Source organism: Cetorhinus maximus, chromosome 23 (genome assembly GCF_964194155.1).
Source record: "Cetorhinus maximus chromosome 23, sCetMax3.hap1.1, whole genome shotgun sequence".
Classification (NCBI taxonomy): domain Eukaryota; kingdom Metazoa; phylum Chordata; class Chondrichthyes; order Lamniformes; family Cetorhinidae; genus Cetorhinus; species Cetorhinus maximus.
The window spans coordinates 38,906,080-38,912,743 of record NC_135901.1 but is presented as its reverse complement, the minus strand read 5'-3'; the positions used below and the strand labels follow the sequence as shown (position 1 = coordinate 38,912,743).

General features: G+C 43.8%; 1 non-coding gene across 1 annotated transcript; it reads right to left on the bottom strand.

Annotated features, from left to right (window-relative positions):
* Positions 1–2,569: 2,569 nt before the first annotated feature.
* trnak-uuu (transfer RNA lysine (anticodon UUU)) lies at positions 2,570–2,642 on the bottom strand. The gene has a single exon. It is a non-coding gene; the product is annotated as a tRNA-Lys (tRNA).
* Between the last annotated feature and the right edge of the window lie 4,022 nt (positions 2,643–6,664).

Sequence of the window (6,664 nt, the reverse complement as noted above, 5' to 3'; positions counted from 1 at the left end):
AAGTGCCAACTACAACGCCCGGAAAGTTGACCATAATCAGTGGACGAGGACCAGGGTAAAGTTCCAAACGAATGACATTTGACCGGCCTGGAAACGTCTGAGAGGGAGAACAGGAAGTTAAAAGATGCGACATGAAAGAGGCAGAATTTGACGTGTGTCAGTTACTTCCAGTGATGAATTTCTGCCGTGTGTCGCCTTGTCAGTTTCACAGGAGTCGCAGGGATGAGGTTGGTGACACCTGGTTAAAATGAGGAATAATGAGAACTGTAGTCGGCAGGATTCAAACCTACAGGGGGAGACCCCAATGGATTTCAAATCCGTCACCTTAAACATTGAATTATGAGCAACAGCTGCTCCAGAGCTCAAATGTGTTCTTATCAAATCAGAGATGGCGACAAAATAAGTCATTCGGCCCATCGTGTCTGTGCTGGCTCTCTGGAAGAGCAACTCAACCAATTCCACACACCCGCCTTGCCCCCACAATAATTTATATTGGGATCTTTACAGCGCAGGGTTTATAGAGGCGAGTGGGGGTCATATTCACTTCACATATGATGGAGCTGCGGTGTTAAACCTGGCAAGAGCATTATCCAGGCTTGTCAATGTGGTTCAGTTCCCTGAGGGGGTGAAAACGTTTTTAACGTCGCAAACTTGATTTCAGGTTAAAATGTCGATGAGAAAAGTATCAGCGTGAAAGATAAAACAGGAGATTGGCCCTTTATATATTTATCCTACAACAACAACAACTTATATATATAAAGCGCCTTTAACCTAATGAAACGTCACAAGGCGTTCCCCAGGAGCATTATATAACAAAGTGTGACACTGAGCCACATATTCGGTCAGGTGACTAAAAGCTCGGTCAAAGGGGGAGGCTTTAAGAATTGTCTTAAAGGAGGAAAGTATCGATTTCATGTTCCAGCTCTTCTCATTGGTGAAGAAGTCACTTGTGTTCAACCTAAACAGACCATTTGGTCGGAGAAAGTTGTCTCTGGTGATGGAGATCGGGAATGAGAGAAAAAAGTCAAAAGTAGCCTCCATAATCCAAATGTCAAGCCTTATTGGTAGTTTCCCTGATGTCCAGTGACTCGGGATTGGCGCTTCCATTGGACCAACAGCGAATTGGGTGGAGGGTTTTGGAAATTGAAAGTTACACATGAGCAGCTTGTGGGACTATTTCACCTCACTGTCAATTTCATGTTCCAGCTCACAGAAACCGTTGTTTTCATTGGCTGAAGAAGTCGTTTATCTTGAACCTAAACAGGCAGTTTTGTGCTGAAAGAGATCTGAACTGAAAAACAATAGGCAAAAGCAGCGTAGATAAGCCGAATCAAAAAATGCTGGTGCAACTTCCCTGGTGGTTAGGATTTGGCACTCTCACCGCTGCAGCCCGGGTTCGATTCCTGGTCAGGGAATATCGATTTGTTGAAATGAGTGTCGATTACTCGTTGATTGGTAACATTTAAAAACTCCACCAGAATCAGAGGAGTGAGAGTTTAAGTTTCGCCTCAGATCTGGAAAACATCACACTCGTGAGTGGTAGTGAAGGAAGAGGAGAGGAGAAGGGCTGTTTGCAAAGCACTGACTATAGAAATGTTGGTGTGAGGCAAAATATGGGTGGGAGAAGAACGAATTTTGCTGCCTACAGTTTGCATTGGCACAAATATCACTCCAGATGGATCAAACAATCACTACTGTTCTTTGAAATCAGCACGCCCGGCCGAATGGCCTCTTTTTGTAACTTTCTATAATTTTATGTTTCCCAACAGCACGGGTCATTCTGCCATTTTATAACCGACTCGAGCGAGATGTACTTTCTTACCTTGTATTTGGCTCTTCTGAAACCTAAACACGGAGCAAATTCAGCGAGTTTTCTTGTCATTTCCAGCGCGATATTTGTCACGAGACTAAATGAGCGACACATTAATGGTGCCAATCCTTCCCTGGAGCTCACCACGTCCAAAGAGCACTGTTACCATCAGCCTGTTATGTCCCTTCTTGCAGTACATCTGCTGAACAATATAAGCTTATCACAGCTCTGCTTTCTTCACAGAGTAAAAATCAATTTCAAAGCTGAACAACTGGGAGGAGAGTAAGTGTGAGTGTGGATAATCGGCACTGGGCACATTCCTGTAATCAGTATCTGGGAGAACCAGGAAGATGAGATCCAGGTGTCTCTTTACCCACGAGTTTTATCCATTCCCACCAACTGGCTGTGTCTGCATCGAGCAGCTAATTAACCTGGGAGCTGGACGGGCAGAGGGAGCTGGAGGCGAGACAGGGACAGAAGCAGGAAGAAATGCGACAATAAAGTGCTTTGAATTTGATGTGTTTCAGTTGCTTTCAGTGATGAATGTCTGCCTTGTAAGTTTCACAGGAGCTGCAGTGATTAGTTGTTTTTTTTAAGCAGCAAGATTTAAAAGTAAAAAAGATAAAAGCAAATTACTGCAAATGATGGAAATCTGAAACAAACACAGAAAATGTTGGAAAAACGCAGCAGCTGGAGGGAGACACAGAGTCAATGCTTCCAGACCGTACAACTCTTAACCAGATTTTTAAAGTACTACAGCACCCAACATGGGGATTGAACCCACGACCCTGAGATTAAAAGTCTCATGTTCTACCGACTGAGCTAGCCAGGAATGTGAAGAGCTGTTTTGTATCCCAACATACATGGATAAACCTGTTGCTTTCCACCTAATACCTCAGCTTGGTCTGAATTTTGAAGTGTGGGACATAATCGGCCGACAAAAGCCACAAGGTTGCAATACATTCCTCTCAATCATCAATATCATTATTCACATCTTCCACTTCTTAGCTGCACCTCCTTCCAAATAACGTGATCCATTTTCCTCAGGATTGTCTCCTGGATTTAATATTTACCTGCTTTGTGTCCTCATTTTGAAATTAGATTCACATCAACATCCAACACAAATTGAATTGCAAACCTGACGGACAAACAATGGAAAACAAGTCATTCGTAAAACAAATCCCATGGTGCTCATTTTCAGATTCACAACAGTCAGCTTTCCAATAAAATGAAGGAGTTTTACAGTGAAAAGAATTAGAAAGTTTGTGTGACTTTTATTTGTGACTCACTCACTCGGGTATCCTGTAAATGCTGCTCAGAGGTTTAGTGACCGGGATATAATCTACCTGTGTTTTCCTGAGCCTATGCCCATTGTATTGGGAGGTTTGGTCTGGGTTGGAGTATCTTGCGTTCCAGGGATGGGCAGTAACCTGCTGATTGAAGCTGCAGTCGCCGTTTTCTGCTGGCAGTGGGTGATTGGAGAGCGCGGGGCCGGAATATTGCTGCTTTTCTGCTTTTCCCTGTCTCACTCACTGTGGAGCTGATGAAGAGAGAATAATTGTTGCGTTCGTTTGATTCCAATAATTTCATGAATTTCTAATGGGTTAGATGAAGGTACATAGTGGGTCCAAATCTTTTCTCATTGTATTTGACAGAAAATGTAATTTTAAAAAGAAGCTGTTTTTGTGGGAGCTCACTGGACAACAAAAGACCTGCCACCGTTTTGGGGATGATATCTTGCAGCCCAAGTACCCAATGACAATCCAGAACTGTGTGGCAATGATTGGTGATGAGGGGGAAAAACAGTAAAAACCTTAACCCTCTGGGTGGTTTTGAATCACCAACTTTTCAGTTAACAGGCAAACACGCTGACCAATTGCGCCACAGACATTTACACAAACCTAACTGACAAGGTATTGTAACCAGGCTGTCAGTGAGTCTAATCTTCAGATTGCCACTACCCAGATGGTTATCACGCTCTATCAGTTTTACTCTTCCAAAATAAAGGGTGAGACATTCATTATGGATACATGGAAACAGTCTGATCCCACCCACTGCAGACACACCCATGTCACTGTGAACCAGTTCTCCTACAACCGGTGCCATTTCCCTTCGAGCTTTTTATTGTCTTGTCTGTTACCAAGTATTCTGATTGTCCCGAAGCCGATATTAGGTTTGAATTCCTGATGTGCAGTAACGAGAATCCTTTCAATGTCTCAGATCAGTTAATTTCACTGATAACATCAGAGTCAATGTTCCAGCGTCTTAAAGAAGGGAAAGGTGCCTTGACTGTCTCTGGTTCACCCTTCATTCTCATTGGATTCCATTCCTCAAAGGGGATTTTCATTTCCTTCTTGAGCTCCCTGACCACATCTGGCAGCATCTTTGGATTTAGAGGCTTAATTAACACTTCAGATGCAGTGCAGTTCTCATGAAAGGCGACAGACCTGAAATGAAAACGATGTCTCTCTCTCCACAGACGCTACCAGATCTGCTGAGAATTCCAGCATTTTCTGTTCTTATTTCAGGTAACCAGCATCTGCAGTATTTTGCTTTTCTTTTCCTGATTAGTGAAACATATAAGACCCTGAGCAGTACTTGACAGGGCGAATTTGGAGAGGATGTTACCTCTTGTGGGAGAATCTGGAACTCGGGATCGCTGTTTAAAAATAAGGGGTCACCCATTTAAAACGGAGATGAGGCGAATTTTTTTTTCTCAGTGGGTTGTGAAACTTATGAACTCTCTTCCTGAAAAGGCTCTGGAAGCAGAGTTGTTAAATATTTTTAAGGCAGAGGTGGATATATTCTTGGCAAGCAAGGGCGTGATCGGATATCGGAGATAGGTGGGGTACAGATTTCAGATTACTATCAGATCAGCCATGATCTTATTAAATGGCGGAGCAGGCTTGAGGGGCCGAATAGCCTACTCCCGCTCCTTTTTCTTATGTGGTGCTAAGAACGTGGAACTCATTACCAGTAGATTTCGAGATCATGTCTGAGCTGAAAATGTGTAGGTAAATTCACACTGTAACCAGATTGTTCACAGCTGGAATTGGAAAGGGATTCACGTTCATCCCATTTACTGACACAACAACATAGTCTCGCTGGTGGGAGACCATTCAGATACTTCACGTGTGCAAAGGGCTTTATTCAGTTTTCCCACAAGTTAACACTCCAACTTTAAAAGTTCAAAGGATTTGATCCACAATCAGAGAAATGATAATAGCATGACACGGTTTAAATGTTCCACGTATAGGGGGAAAAGTCACTAGCTCACCCCATCTGCTGAGACTGCACTGAGTTCAGATCTAACTGTAGGATTATTATATTCAGGAGAGAATTATGGTGGAGCCCTGAGCAATTTGGCCGCTGCATCAATTGATTCAACAATTTTATGTCTTGCCCCTATGTCACCCATCGTATTCTGATTACAGGAAATAGGTTTCTGTTCTACAATATCGTCTTTCAATGGCGGAGCGGAGACCCAGGTTTAACTGCGAGACAGAATGTGCCCTATCCTCACTTCAGCACCTTACTGCGCATGCGTATTGCGGAGTGTGCTGGGGCATGCGCATTTCGGCCTGTTTCATGAGCATGCGCAGTGCTGGTCTGTGACTGAAGCTGCTCAGAGCGGTTGAGAGAATGTCGAGCGGAGCAAACTAACAGAGTTAGTTTTTTCTTCTCCGCCGATGCTGCCAGACTTGCTGAGTTTTTCCAGGTAATTCTGTTTTTGTAACAGAGTTAGTGGGTGTGTGAGGAGGAATGGAGCCAGCGGAGTGGGCAGGGAGGCTTCATAAAGACACAGCGCAGGCCGCAGTCCCCAAATAACAATGTACCGGTCTTTGCAGTATTGAGTTCCAGGTCATTACCAGTCACTGGGTAAAAAAAGTCTCTATACCCTCACATCCTTCATAATGTGTGGTGATCACTGGATTGCACAGACCCAGATGTTCTGTGTCCCTGTGTGTGACATCATCACATATCGACAATTACACGGTGACATCATCACACATCGACAATTACACTGTGACATCACCCCGCTCCCCGGGTATTTCCTCAACTGGGAGATTTTTCTCTGACTCCAGTGCTTCTGATATCTTTCCAGCTGCAGGCTCCAGCAGGAGAGTTTAAAGTTGAAAACTGAAACTGTTTCAGAGTTGACTATTTTTCACCATCCACCTACAATTTAGAGCTTTTAGTTCCACGCTCTGTATCTGTGAGATGTTCCATGGCTCTGGGGCTGATTTGGCTCCTTTACTGTGGATCTGAATCCATATTCATCCATTGGTCTGTTTCACCTCTGCCCTCCTTGATCACCTCTCTGCCATTTTTTAACTTCCCCTGTCTCTAATAATGGATGTATTTGAGTTATGTTTAGTATTTTACTGTTACTTCTGTCGATTGTGTCTAAATGAAGTTTCCACCACTGTCCATCCCCCGACCATGTGCTGCTGGCTTCCCAGCTTTAACTTCCCACAGTATCTTTCATTGTCAGGAATTGCTTTTCCTGACCTCTAGTCCATTTCTATTCCACTTCTGAGCTTATATTGACCATCAAATTCTGCACCATTTTTACTCCCAGAGAGGAGGCGATGGTGTAATGGTATTGTCACTGGACGAGTAATCCAGGGCAATATCCTGGGGACCCTGGTTCAAATCCCGTCATGGCAGATGGTGGAATTTCAATTCCATCACAAAAATCTAGAATTAAAAGTCCAATGATGATTGTCGTAAAAACCCACCTTGTTCACTAATGCCCTTTAGGGAAGGAAATCTGCTGTCCTTAGTCTTGCCCACACGTGACTCCAGACCACAGCAGTGGTTGACTTTTAACTGCCCTCTGAATGCTGGCCT